We start from the raw sequence: 15,339 nt of genomic DNA on the forward strand, positions 1-15,339 counted from the left end.
AACAGTATCTGGAATATCACATTATGGTCTGTGAAATAGTACAACAGCAATGGCTGTGCTTGGGTATTAGCGACCATTCTGTCTTAAGATGGGAATAAATAATGGACTATTTGCATAAAATTAGAAAGCAACAATAAAACTGACAAAAAGTCCATTTCTTATGCCTTTTACCAACAATTTCAAAGTTTGTGAGCTCTCCTTTTTTCTTTTTTTTTCTTATTAGGGGAGAGTGCGAATGCAGTCCCCCAGTACCACAAACTATGCGGTCGAATTTCCCACATTTGGGGGAAATCGCAGGGGTCAGCACATTCGAAGTGCAATGGATAAGCCTCGCCCTGGAAACCCACCTTCGTGATCATGGTATCTCCCTTGCCAGGTAAGTATGTGATCACTCCTTAACAGGTAGTCATCTTCATCTTCTCATTGTCTGCCTTCTCCCATCTTATTCTCCCTTTTTAAAAATAATATTAAAATTTAATTTTTTAATTTTTGGGTAGAGACTGGGAAACTGTGAAAGAAGAGGGAGATAGGAAAGGAGAGATATAGAAAGACACCTGCAGTTCTAATTCATCACTAGTGAAGCTTTTCCCTTCAGGTGGGAACCAAAGGCTCAAACCTGGGTCCTTGTACACTGTAGTGTGTGCATCTAACCAGGTGTGCCCTGCCTGGTCCTCTCCATCTTATTATCTTCCCAGATCCATACTGAATCAAGGATGCACTCCTATGAGGACACTGAGTAATACTACACTGTCTTCAGATCTATCTCAATCTGTGCTGCCCTGTACTGTAGTTTCCAATCTGGAGTTATTGTAAATTGTACAAGTGTGTGTGTGTGTGTGTGTGTGTGTGTGTGTGTGTGTGTGTGTGTGTGTAGAGAATGGACAGTCCATAGCTAGCCTGTGAACCACTTTCAATGTTTTAGATATTTACACATACTCATTGTTAAGCCCAGACTCACAACTCTCTAGTACTACAATTTTAGTTGAAATTATGTAACTTGATAAAGTAAAGCTAAGGCAAAGGCATTAGGCTATCTACATATGCTGAGTGAAACTGAACCACTATATTTCACCAAATACAAAAGTAAATTCCAAGTAGATCAAGGACTTGGATGTTAGACCACAAACTATCAGATACTTAGAGGAAAATATTGGAAGAACTCTTTTCCACACAAATTTTAAAGACATCTTCAATGAAATGAATCCAATTACAAAGAAGACTAAGGCAAGTATAAACCTATGGGACTACATCAAATTAAAAAGCTTCTGCACAGCAAAAGAAACCACTACCCAAACCAAGAGAACCCTCACAGAATGGGAGAAGATATTTACATATCATACATCAGATAAGAGTTTAATAACCAACATATATAAAGAGCTTGCCAAACTCAACAACAAGACAACAAATAAACTCATCCAAAAATGGGGGGAGGACATGGACAGAATATTCACCACAGAAGAGAACCAAAAGGCCAAGAAACACATGAAAAAATGCTCCAAGTCTCTGATTGTCAGAGAAATGCAAATCAAGACAACAATGAGATACCACTTCACTCCTGTGAGAATGTCATACATCAGAAAAGGGAACAGCAGCAAATGCTGGAGAGGGTGTGGGGTCAAAGGAACCCTCCTACACTGCTGGTGTGAATGTAAATTGGTCCAACCTCTGTGGAGAACGGTCTGGATAACTCTCAGAAGGCTAGAAATGGACCTACCCTATGATCCGATCCTGCAATTCCTCTCCTGGGGATAGATCCTATGGAACCCAACACATCCATCCAAAAAGATCTGTGTACACATATGTTCTTAGCAGCACAATTTGTAATAGCCAAAACCTGGAAGCAACCCAGGTGTCCAACAACAGATGAATGGCTAAGCAAGTTGTGGTATTTATACACAATGGAATACTACTCAGCTATTAAAAATAGTGACTTCACCGTTTTCAGCCCATCTTGGATGGAGCTTGAAAAATTCATATTAAGTGAAATAAGTCAGAAATAGAAGGATGAATATGGGATGATCTCACTCTCAGGCAGAAGTTGAAAAACAAGATCAGAAGAGAAAACACAAGTAGAACTTGAACTGGAATTTTCATGTTGCACCAAAGTAAAAGATTCTGGGGTGGGTGGAGGGAGAGAATACAGATCCAAGAAGGATGACAGAGGACCTAGTGGGGGTTGTATTGTTATATGGAAAACTGGGGAATGTTATGCATATAAAAACTAATGTATTTACTGTCTAATGTAAAACATAATTCCCCAATAAAGAAGTTAAAATAAATAAGTAAATAAGCTGAGGGTCAGACTCATCTAGTTTGAAGTTTGATTCTGTTACTGACCATTTGTGGGTCCAGGGAAACTGCGACAGTTACTACGAAATACTTACTCTCATGCACATTTGTGCAGAGTTGAAAAGGGGTCAAAAATATGAAAAGAAAATTTAATACGGGGCCCAAGACATGAAAGATGCTCAGTAAATGATAGTTTTGACTGTATATTGGTCATATGTTCTTATTAAGCTTATAGACATACATTTAAACAGAGAATATATGCAGTATCTTTCCTTTTGGCACCAGTGAAGATATATGTCTATTAGGGCTGGGAAGTGGTGCATCCAATTTAACCCACACATTGTAGTGTGCAAGGACCCAGGTTCAAGCTCCTGGCCCCCAATTCACTGATTTTTTTTTTTTTTTTTGCCCTTTAGTTAGTTATTTGGAAAAAAAGGTGGGACATGGTCAGTGGCATACCTGGTTAACCATATATGATGCTATGCACAAGGACCTGGGCTTGGTAATTTTGTTAGACAATAGATTTCTGGCCCAGTGTTTCTATTCATTAGCTCTCTGGTTGAGTCAAAGCATCTCCCAAGTGCTGCTGTTGCTGGTAATCGTTCAAAGATCATGTCTGGAGAACCATTGTTCTAGAAGACCAGAGACTTACTTTCTCTCTCCCTCTCTCCTTTCCTTTCTTCCTTCCTTCTGTCAGACCTTCCTTCCTTCCTTCCTTCCTTCCTTCCTTCCTTCCTTCCTTCCGTCCTTCCTTCCTTCATTCCTCCCTTGTTTCCTTTCTATGAAAAAGTGCTTTACATAATTTATTATTTGGGAAATTAAAATTAAAATCACAATGAGGTATTATCTCATATCTATTGAAAATATTATGAAGATATTTTTAAATCCTTTTTTAAAAATTTGTGATTAATAGTGGTTTACAAGATTATAAGATTATTGATCATAGTCCCACATTACACCCTCCATTAAAGTTCTGTGCCCCCACCCTCCTAACAATAATCACCTAAGTTCTTAGAAAGTCTCAGAGACAGTTTTGCTGTTCTGTTTTTACTTACTCATTTTCAAGTTCATATGTTTCAATTCTGTAAATTTCACATATGAGAGAAACCATCCAATAGCTAGCTATAGAAGACCATTATTTTCAACTTTCATATAAAAACAAATGACATGAGAAAATTACATTCTTGGCACCCAAGAATGTTTAAACTATGAACAACTTTGAGATATCAATTTCTTTGGTGATTATACCAGCAAATTTTACTCTAGTTCCTTTGAAAATTTTAAACACCACCCTTGTGACTTTGGATTCCTCAGTTTGTAGTTTAGGGAACTCAATTCTAACTTTGACTGAAAAGTTACAATGGGAAGGGTTTTAAAGGTAAAGTCAGAAACTTCTTATTTATTTTTAGGGGAACTCAAATCCCATTGCAGTGTGAAAAAAAATGAAGCAAAAAAGTATTTAAAAAAGTGGGGCTATATATGAAATTGCAGGAAGTATTTAAGTAATTCGGCATTCTTTCATATTGGATAGAGAAATGGATTACTATAATAAAATCAATCAGCAGGTGTAATTCAAGAGCCAGACCCCGAGTAGACCACAAAAATTTCCCTTACCAAGCTCAAAGATTCTCAGTTAGTTTCAGTTATTTTTCTCTAGAGTACCAAGATAATAGTTACATTCTTTCCGTAATTTTGATTTGGGGGTAGGAGGGCAAAAATAACTATAGCTGTTTTTTAGATGTCCATAAACAGGATACTATTTTATTTTCAGATAAGACAAGAATTATGATAAGACAGTTCCTTAAGGCTTGCCTGGGGCATAGAGATATTGTAGGAGGGATATTGTTTGTTAGAGAATCAGTCTCATGATCCCCTTAAGGGTCTTTTAACTTCTCTAATTAGAACTTTAATGGATCTCTCTATTTTACATGAAACAATGACTGAAGAACTGGCAATGGTGACTTTCTGAGACAGCTGGCTTTCTATGTTTATATTATTTGCAATCCACATAGGGTCATATATTTGACATAGTATGTTATTAAAGTGAATAAAGCTATATTCTTACTGATGTGATACAATCAAAGCGCTAGCCACACATCACTATCATAATGAACAGTATATAATTTGCCAAATATTGTGCAAGCCTACGTCAGGTTGAATAATCCCCCCAAAATGAGGAACTAAAGGAAGTAAAGGAGTGAACACTGAAAACAATGATCAATATATGACTAGAAACTTCTAAAACTGAATAATAATATGAATGTATTATTTAGGAGAATTATGACCAAGAATATTAATAAAACATACTGTGAGCACAGCATGTTCTTTTTGTAATTTTGATTTGGGGGTAGGAGGGCAAAAATAACTATAGCTGTTTCTTTTTTAGATGTCCAGAAACAGGATGCTATTCTATTTTCAGATAAGACAAGAATTATGATAAGATAGCTCCTTAAAGCTTGCCTGAGGCATACAGATATTATAGGAGGGACAATGTTTGTTAGAGAATAAGTCTCATGATCCTGTTAAGGGCCTTTTAATTAGGACTTTAATGGGTCACTCTTTCTTTATCCAACATTAATTACTTTGGCTGTGACATTGAAACTCATTGGAAAGAATAGAACCTTGTTCTCTCCCGTTTTTTAGGGTGATATTTTAATTTTAACTTGAAACTCCTCTTCTTTTTCTTTTTTATTTCTTGGGAAAAATAGAGAAGCTTCACAGCTTGCAGGGTTGAAAGTACTCCAGAAGACCCAAGACCCCTGTGGCTTCTTGATGACAATTGTGAAGCCAGCATCTGTCAGCAGGATTCAGAGTGATTTCCCATAAATAGGTGCTTGGCGACAATTCTAATTCATTACCCACATGAGAACATAGAGTGTGGAGGGAAAAGCAGTATGATTATTTTCTTGGCAGTTAACCTGTGATGGATAATTCAAGTATTTCTAATAAAGTATGAGTTCACTTTTAATATGCTGGTTGATCATGTTCTATATGTAAACACTATTCTTTTATTAAAATATTTATTTTATTTATTTATTCCCTTTTGTTGCCCTTGTTGTTTTATTGTTGTATTTATTGTTGTTGTTATTGATGTCATCATTGTTGGATAGGACAGAGAGAAATGGAGAGAGGAGGGGAAGACAGAGAGGGGGAGAGAAAGACACCTGCAGACCTGCTTCACTGCCTGTGAAGCAACTCCCCTGCAGGTGGGGAGCCGGGGGCTCGAACTGGGATCTTTATCTAGGTCCATTAATGCTTGTGCCACGTGCGCTTAGCCAGCTGCGCTAATGCACGACTCCCATGATAAACTAAAGAACATGCTCTTTAAGTTGGATTTAACTACTGACTTTCATGAAGGAAAGCTGAGAAACAAAAATCTGTACAAACTATTAAAATAAAAGGCAAAAATACTTTAAAAAGGCAAAATAGAGATAACAAATAGAGAAAGAAAATATACATATGTATTTTCTGAAGAATAAAGAGCAGTAGTTATTGAAAGCTTCACAGTTCTGTCCACATTTTCCCCTTGCTTTTATGTAATCTTTGCAGAAGTCCCATAAAATAGTAAAATCAGTGTACAGATCTGGAAAACAAGATTTTCCCCTTTCTCTCTTTCTCTCTCTCACACACACACTCTCTCTTTTTCTTTCTTTCTTTTTAACCTTTAAACTGCAGTGGAACAAATATGAAGATGAAAACAGAAAAAATAGAAAACCCAGGGACTTTCATGGTATCACTGAAATATCATGTCAATTCTGAATTGTTTGCCCACAGAATTTTTGTTATGTAAAACATCTGAGCTGTGGTCTAAGTGAGTATTTTTTTTTTGTAGTTTTCCCAAACTGAACATATTGTAACCTATATATGTACTAGTGATACTATATATTCTTCTACATATAAAATCTTAAAAATGTTTTTTTGACAGAAACAGAGAGGTGGGGTGGGGGGGCTGGGTGGTAGCATACCTGATTGAGTTCTCTTGTTATAATACAGAAAGATCCAGGTTCAAGCCCCCCACAACCATCCTGGTCCCCACCTGCAGGGAGGAGGCTTCATGAGTGGTGAAGCAGGGCTGTATGCGTGTCTCTTTCTCCCTCTCTATTTCCCCTTCCCTTCTCAACTTCTCTTTGGCATATGAAATATATATATATATATATATATATATATATATATATATATGTATGTATGTATATAATGATTTAGAGAGAGAGACAGAGACACTAGGGCACTGAAACTTCCTTCAGTGTGGTGGTTCAAACCTTGATTGCACACATGGTAAAGCAGCACACTGTGCAAGGGAGCTATTTCATTGGTCCTAAGATATAGACTTAATGGTTCATTTTTCTGATCATGTGATGGACAGACATGCCACCAGGCAGAATGAGGGAATAAAGGAACTATTCTATTCGAAAAGCAGAAAATATACAAAGACAGTGGAAAGAGAAAACTATAAATCTTGCACAGGAACTAGTTAATAATGTTATTTCGCTGGTATATAAGGCCATGGAAGTTAGCTAGAAATGTGGGTGGGAGGGAAAGAGTAGAGCTGAGGAGTCATTGGGGGCTTCTGAGTGCTTAAGGGTGTGATAAATTAAAGAACACGAATCTGTGTGGAGTTCAGGGCTAAGGACAATGGAGACAGCAAGAAACAGAAAGACTTCACTGTAAAGCTGTAAATCCAAGAGAATATTATAGATTGTGTGTTCCAGCAGACATATATATGGGAAGATGGCTCTATTTGTAGAATAGTAGTAAGATCGACTCCTCATCACTTAGAATTCAACTAGAAGGATGGAATGGAAGGAAAATGAGAGAGGAGTTAAAGCTGATGCTGTTGTGAGATGAAATGTTAAAAAAAAAACAACAGTGAGTCAGCTTACAGAAATGGTGATAATAATGAGGAAAGAGATGTTACGGCAGAGAAAGGAGGAAGTGCAGAAATGCTTATTTTTAAGGTAGCAATAAGACTTTATAGTAGAGTATGTGGAGGGTAGACGGTTGGGCTTATAAATTGAGCTGAGAGTTGAGAATGAGTTTTAATATTGGTATACTTGTGGTAAAAGACAATATAGGTTTTAATGTAAGACCTGAAGTTGAGGCAGTTGGTATGATCATCAAGGGAAATTTTGAATGAGAGAGCAACTGAAGTACATTTTCACTAGAGCATCTATAGTTACGAGGACTAATACATATAGTTGGCCATAGCAAAGGTCCCAGAGAATGAAGATAAGAAGAAGCATTCTCTTCAATGAAACGAATCCAATTACAAAGAAGAGTAAGGCAAGTATAAACCTATGGGACCCCTCACAGAATGGGAGAAGATATTTCCATGCCATACATCAGACAAGAGTTTAATAACCAACATATATAAAGAGCTTGCCAAACTCAACAACAAGACAACAAATAACCTCATCCAAAAATGGGGGGAGGACATGGACAGAATATTCACCACAGAAGAGATCCAAAAGGCCGAGAAACACATGAAAAAATGCTCCAAGTCTCTGATTGTCAGAGAAATGCAAATCAAGACAACAATGAGATACCACTTCACTCCTGTGAGAATGTCATACATTAGAAAAGGGAACAGCAACAAATGCTGGAGAGGGTGTGGGGTCAAAGGAACCCTCCTACACTGCTGGTGTGAATGTAAATTGGTCCAACCTCTGTGGAGAACGGTCTGGATAACTCTCAGAAGGCTAGAAATGGACCTACCCTATGATCCGATCTTGCAATTCCTCTCCTGGGGATAGATCCTAAGGAACCCAACACATCCACCCAAAAAGATCTGTGCACATATATGTTCTTGGCAGCACAATTTGTAATAGCTAAAACCTGGAAGCAACCCAGGTGTCCAACAACAGATGAATGGCTAAGCAAGTTGTGGTATATATACACAATGGAATACTACTCAGCTATACAAAATGGTGACTTCACCATTTTCAGCTGATCTTGGATGGACCTTGAAAAAATCATGTTGAGTGAAATAAGTCAGAAACAGGATAAATATGGGATGATCTCACTCTCAGGCAGAAGTTGAAAAACAAGATCAGAAAAAAAAAAAAAAAAACACAAGTAGAACCTGAACTGGAATTGGCATATCACACCAAAGTAAAAGACTCTGGGGGTGGGGGTGGGTGGGTGAGGAGAATACAGGTCCAAGAAAGATGACAGAGGACCTAGTGGGGGTTGTATTGTTATATGGGAAACTGGGGAATGTTATGCATGTACAAACTATTGCATTTACTGTTGAATGCAAAACATTAATTCCCCAATAAAGAAATTTTAAAAAAGGAGCATTCTGAATGCAATGGATTTAAGGCAATTGTGAATTCCCTTGAGGAGGCTGTTACTAGATATTTTAACATGGGGTTGTAGAACTACTTCAGAATTCAACAGATGGAAGGTCTCACTGAAACATGAGAAGTTGCAACATAATGACTTCTTTTTTCCAATCCCCAATACAAAGAGAAAGTGAAGCAAGTTGCTGTGTTTCCTAAGAGAGATCCCTTCTGAATTATCAAATGAAAAAGCGAATTTCTCTTATAATTAAAAGCTTTACTAAAAATACACAATGAAAAAAGAGCTGGGTTGGTTTGCCATACTATGAGGAGAGCAGGCAGTAAAGAAGAGAGGATGTAGCTATAGAGTTCAGAGTTCAGTCCAGACTGATTGGAGTGTTAATGAGTTCATCAACAAACTTGGGTGTCAACACTCTAGATACTTGTGGATGTGCTATTAATCAAGAGAGAGCAAGTCACCACACTCAAAGAGTTTAAACCTAGAGAAGAAGATAAGTAATAAATAACTAAGATAATTTCAGGTATGTAAGAAGATAAAACTGGATGATAGGGTGGGAATGGTTGTCTGAATAAGCCAGGGAGGATAGGATGGCAGCACTGAGCACTGGATCAATGATAGAAGACAGGCTTTAAAGATACCAGGAAGACTCCCGTGGAGCCAGAGGTGGCCATCAGTCGCAACAGGATCACACTGACCAGCCACAAAGTGAAGTCCCTGGAGAAAGTGTGTGCCAATTGGATCAGGGGTGCGAAAAGAGAAGACTCTGAAAGTGAAAGGACTGGTTTGGATGCCTACCAAGACTCTGAGAAGGAAAACCCCCTATGGTGAAGGCTCTAAAATTTGGGATCCTTCCAAATGAGGATCCACAAATGGCTCATAGATTTACACAGTTTTTCTGAGATTGTTAAGCATATTACTTCCACTAGTATTGAGTCGGGAGTTGAGGTTGAAGTTACCATTGCAGATGCTTAAATGAACTTTTAAAATAAATTGGTAACTTGTTAACAAGAGGAAGAAGGAGAAGAAGGAGGAGGAGGAGAAGAAGATATAGGAGGAGAACAGTCTTGGGAGAGTGATGGGGAATGCCAGTCCTTGGAAGGGAGAGCAAGCTTGAGAAGTTCAAGGAGCAAAAAGACAAGGTGAGGAGAAAAGTGAAAGTGGGAGTAAACATATTTTTAAATATTTTATTTATTTATTAATGAGAAAGATAGAAGAGAGAGAGAAAGAACCAGACATCACTCTGGTACATGAGTCGCCAGGGATTGAACTCAGGACCACTCGCTTCTAGTGCCTTAGCTTAGCTTCTAGTGCCTTAGCTACTGTGTCACCTCCCGGACCACAGGGAGTAAACATCTTCAGAGACTTAGCGTAGTATAAGGAGTAAACTCAAATGTCACCCACTACCTCTGGTCCCCCAGGCAGCAATAGATTATTTAATTTTCACTGGGTTGCCTTGAACTCCATCTTTTTTCTTATGAGAGAATTCATCACAGACTACCTGCAATTCAAGTGAAGGACCACTAACAGCTAACCTTTGTACTAGCAGCAAGCAGAGTATTTTGCTCACCACAGACACTGCAGAAAAAAAAAATTCTACTATTTATTTAAAAATATATAAACAGGGGGCAGGCAGTGGCGCACCTGGTTGAGTGCACACACTACAGTGCACAAGGACCCAGGTTCAAGCTCCTGGTGCCCACCTACAGGGCGAAAGCTTCACGAGTGATGAAGCAGAGCTGCAGGTGTCTCTCTGTCTCTTTCCCCCTCTATCTCCCTTTCCCCTCTCAATTTCTCTCTCTCTTTATCCAATAAAAAAAATAAACAAAAAATTTAAAAAACCAACAGAAGACAGGATGGTTGGTTATTTAAGTTTGCTGTTGCTGAAGTCAACTGCACCAGGGTTATCGCTGGAGCTAGGTGCCGGCACTATGAATTCAATGCTCCCAGTGGCTTATTAATATTTTTTTTAAATTTTCCTTTCTATTTTTTTTTCCTCCAGGGTTATTGCAGGAGCTCAGTGCCTGCACTACGAATCCACTGCTCCTGGAGGCTATTTCTCCCCTTTTGTTGCCCAGTGGTTTATTTACTTATTTTTTTAAAATTTTTTCCTCTAGGGTTATTGCTGGGGCTCAGTGCCTGCACTACGAATCTACTGCTCCTGGAGGCCATTTTCCCCCTTTTGTTGCCCTTGTTGTTTATTGTTGTTATTATTATGACATTGCTGTTGTTGTTGTTGGATAAAACAGAAAGAAATGGAGGAAGGAGGGAAAGACAGAGAGGGGGAGAGAAAGATAAGACACCTGTAGACCTGCTTCATCGCTTGTGAAGTGCCCCCCTGCAGGTGGGGAGCCAGGGGCTCAAACCTGGATCCTTACGCTGGTTGTGTGCTTAACCCGCTGTGCTACTGCCTATTTTTCATTTGACAAGACAGAGATAATTTGGGAGGGGAGAAGAGATAGAGAGGGGAAAAGAAAGATAGACATCTGCAGACCTGCTTCACTGCTCATGAAGCACCTTGCATGTGGGGATCCGGAGCTCAAGCCCAGGCCCTTCCTCATGGTAATAAGTGCATTTAACCTGATGTGCTGCTGTCCACCTCCCTCATTCCCCTCCGCCCCAGCTTCTCTTTTGATGGCTCTAATATGTGGTTAAGGACAAGGGAAAACACCTATTCTTCGAGGAACTGTAAATATCCAACCATTTGTTTCTTAAAACTAGGACTGGGAAATGCAAGTTTATATAATCAAGAAAGTTGAAAGAAGGGTATTTTTTTAAGGAGAAAAGAGAAATATCTATGGAAAAAAGAAACTGAGATATGAGTTGAAAAAAGAGGAAGGAGGACCAGAAGACAGTTCATTCAGCAGTAGCTGCACCTTATACCATGGGTTTGAGTCCCAGCACCACATGGGAGAATCATGGATGGCACTAGGGAGTAATATGCATGGTATAGCAGTGCTGTGGTATCTCTCTATTTCTGTTTGCCGCCCCCCCCCCCCAGTAGATAAATGAGAAAACTCGCTGGGGCCTCAAACCCAGGTCCTTGTGCATGGTACTGTGTGTGTTTAACCAGGTGCACCACCACCCAGCCCTGACTGTATTACTTGATTGCTTAATTTTCATTTCCAAAAGTCTGCATGATCTAGATGAGTGTATACATAAAGTAAATATATAGAAAAGTTGAAATACATTTTTAGTCTTTTTCCTTCTGGGAATTTGCATAAAATGTCACATTAAATTTGGGAGAGTTTGAGAATTCCAGGAGGCTTTTCTGTTGGGTCTCTGGGGTTATAAGAGGAAAGCTAAAGGTGTGAAATAGTTGCTGGGGAAGGAGATAGAATCCTATCAATTTACAACCACAGTCAAAGCTGTCACTCTATGGAGGTTCTCACTTATAATTGGTGTGAGCTGGGGCTCCTGTTATAGTCTGACTGCTTTTGGGATTGGACTGCAGGGAACATTTGCTTCAATGTCCATTCATTGTAGACAATGCTCCACAATCCTAGCGATACAGCAGCGTTATTAACATTAAGTAGAGTGTCACTTGTGTAAAGAAATCCAGGATATTTTTCAACAGAGAAGACCAGAGCCTCTGGTGAGTTACTTTCTGGCATTTGACCTTGAGCTGATCACCTAGTGTTCTTGGCTATCAGTCCCACATCTGTGAGAGTAATAGAAGATTCTGCCTCCTTCATTGACTTTAGAAGAATCTGATAAAGTAATGTATAAGAAAGTGTCTTATAAGCTATATGTAGACAACTGACAGGGATGATTATTCAAGTCTTGATTGTCAGATTACTTGCCGTAAAAGCATTTCATTTCCATTTTCTCTTGCAAGGAGTTAGTCAGCTTTGGAAGTTCTTTGAAAGAAAACAAGCCAATCTCCTGAACATTAACTAAAAAATGAAGTTCCAAATGCCCATCTGCAGTGAGTTCTTTTTTATTATTATTCTTAAAAAGGACTTTTAAAACTTCATTTATTTAATTTTGTAGGACAGAAAGAAATTGAGAGGGAAAGAGAGAGACACTTACAGCACTGCACTGTTTGTGAAGCTTTCTCCCTGCAGATGGGGACTGGGGGCTTGAACCCAGGTCCTTGTGCATGGTAACATGTGCACTTTCCCAGGTGTACCACCACCTGCCTCTGGCAGTGAGTTCTAGCCTTAGGGATTCAAAGCCTCTCCTTTCCATGGACAATCTAGATATGGCACTTCAGGGTGAAAGTTTCTTTTGCAGGGCTGGATGGTGGTTCACCCAGTAGAAAGCAGTTAACATGAGCAAGGACCCAGCTTTATGAGGAAGCTTAATGAATGGTGGAAACAGTGCTACAGGTATTTCTCCTTCCATCTCCCTCTCTCTTTTCTACAAAAAATTGCAAAAAGGAAAAAAGTCACAGGGGACAATGGAATCTTGGTATAGGCACCTAGCCCTAGAGATAATATTGGTGCAAAAAGGTGAGGGTTGGGAGAAAGAGAGAGGAGAGAGGAGAGAGAGAGAGAGAGAGAGAGAGGGAGAGATTTTTTGCCTACCTCTCCTTTCAGCTAGGGTGCTTCTCCACCTCCTGTGGGCACTGCCTAACTCTAGGATTGAAGATTCTATTTCTGTGTTTTGATGGGTCAAATCTTCCAAGATCACAAATGTTTCATTATATATTTTAATAACTTGTGCTAGGGCTCATGTGGTTATTCTAAAATATGGATCAGTGGGTGGGAGATTTGGAGGCGTAATTAATGTCAATTTGAGAACTTTTTTTTTCCAAAAAAGGGAGAATTTTTAGGAATAATCTGCTTATCTGGATGTGACTCTTCCATTACTAGAAATGTACAACTAGATGCTTACCACTAATAAGGTTCCCCACCTAGGAGAATTTTGCAGTCTAGTAAAATTGGTTTTCTTTTAACTATTTCTTATATATAAATTAGAAAAGTTTTTCTGGTATAAGGTGGAAAAGAGAGAGAGAGAGAGAGAGACCCCTCAAATGAATTTTTTTCTCTCAGAAAATGGGTCAAGCTCTTACTCACCAGTTTGCTAGCCTCTTCTACTTTGGTGCCCATGTTTTTAACTAAAGAAACAGTTTCTCTTCAGTAATTTCTCTGCCACCCCCTTGGTTCTGGATGAAAATGCCAACTGACACCAAGAAGCTGTCAATGCCAACTAAAAATAACTAGAAAATGAAAACATTTAACGCTGCCTTGTACATGGCATGCTTCATCTGTTTTAGATACAGTCTTGGAGACTGGCAAGTTAGAAAAGGGACCCCAAGACTTGATTTCCAGCCTCGAACCCCATGCCCTGTTACTGTTACCTTCACATTTTATGAATTCTTTCTGGGGGAATCTCTCTACATAGTAAGGGGTTTAAAAGAAAATTCTGGAAAATCTGAAAATTCTGGAAAATCGACCATAAAAGTCAAAATTGAGGGAAAGGGAACAGTCATCTTGCTGTAAATCTTATGCATTACTCAAGGATTCAAGTTTACAACTGACAAATATCCAGACATCTAATACAGAGACAGGAATTTATAATACAGAGACAAGGAGAGAGAGAGAGTAATGAGAATTTGTCTTATGAGATAAAAAGATGAGCAGAATTAAATGAGAACCTTTGAAGTAATGAATAATAAACCATATAAATGCTAAAATGTCCTGAACTACTTCTATTGTTTGGGACTAGAGTTGGAAAAAGGCAAAAATGCTATGTAGATAGAAGCAGGTAAATAAATTAAAGCTAATTTAACTCCACTAGTTAACAAAATAATAGCTGAATTCGTTCTATTTACACTTTGGGAAGCTATTAGAAATTTAAGATATCTGTCATACATTCATGTCTTGATGTGTCTTTCATTGTATAGTGCTGCTTCAGAAATTTGAATGGGCCAAAACTGAGAATATACTACTTTACAATCTGAGTCTTCAGACATTTTGATAAGCTGCTCTTTAAAAAGTATAAGTGTATTTCTTGTGTTTTGACTGGATAGCAATGAGTAGACAAGTGTTTTTCCCATTCCTGAAAGAAAAGCTATAATCATCCTGAGAGTTAGGAGTCCCTGGGTTTCACTGTGAGGCCTGTGAAGCTGGCTTATACTGGTTGATGCAAGAATATAAGAATTTTAGAATTCATGTGCTGCTGTTATTTTAGTGGAGCCAGGTCCTCATGCATGTGTGATTTTACTACTCCTATATTGCCTCCTCCAACTCTGTAAGACATACAGAGAGAGGGCTAAAGAGATGAAAGAGAGACAGACAGACAGAGAGAGTCGGGTGTACTAAAAAATTGAAGCTCCCTTCAATTTGGTGGGGTCAAGACGTCAACCTGAGTCACACACAAGGCAAAGCAGCACACTATCCAAGGGAGCTATTTTGCCAGTCCACCAGACCCTTCTTCAATTAGGCCTCAGAGACAATTTTCTAATCTGTATTATGGAGAAGACTTCTAATGCCTATCCTATACATCTCCATGGGTTGCCAGGAAATTTTAAAATAAGTGTTACTTATTTAAAAGAAGTCAGTGTACAAGGGCCATTTCTCAGAAGTATAATACTCGTACTCAAAACTGTGAACCTACTAACATGTGTGTCTATGTATTGGGTTTATCTTTGTCTTCATTTATTAAGAAGCACAATTTCTCCCACAGACTTCTGAGAATGAAATTCAGACCCACCGTTTCCAGAACAAACATATCCAATATGGCAGGCAACTTAGAAATGAAGTAATATTTTTAGGTAGTTTTTGAGGTCCAAATATGACACATTCA

At 38.7% G+C, this 15,339-nt stretch overlaps 1 protein-coding gene, 1 non-coding gene and 1 pseudogene across 4 annotated transcripts in view; 1 reads left to right on the forward strand and 2 right to left on the reverse strand.

Annotated features, from left to right (window-relative positions):
- PLD5 (phospholipase D family member 5) overlaps positions 1-15,339 on the reverse strand; it is a 484,123-nt gene that overhangs the window by 85,652 nt on the left and 383,132 nt on the right. The gene's annotated exons all lie outside the window — the stretch shown is intronic.
- LOC132539207 (U1 spliceosomal RNA) lies at positions 221-384 on the reverse strand. Its single transcript, XR_009550499.1, has one exon. It is a non-coding gene; the product is annotated as a U1 spliceosomal RNA (small nuclear RNA).
- On the forward strand, positions 358-9,561 carry LOC103124851 (small ribosomal subunit protein uS10-like; annotated as a pseudogene).

This window comes from Erinaceus europaeus, chromosome 6, assembly GCF_950295315.1.
Source record: "Erinaceus europaeus chromosome 6, mEriEur2.1, whole genome shotgun sequence".
In the NCBI taxonomy this organism is placed as follows: Eukaryota; Metazoa; Chordata; class Mammalia; order Eulipotyphla; family Erinaceidae; genus Erinaceus; species Erinaceus europaeus.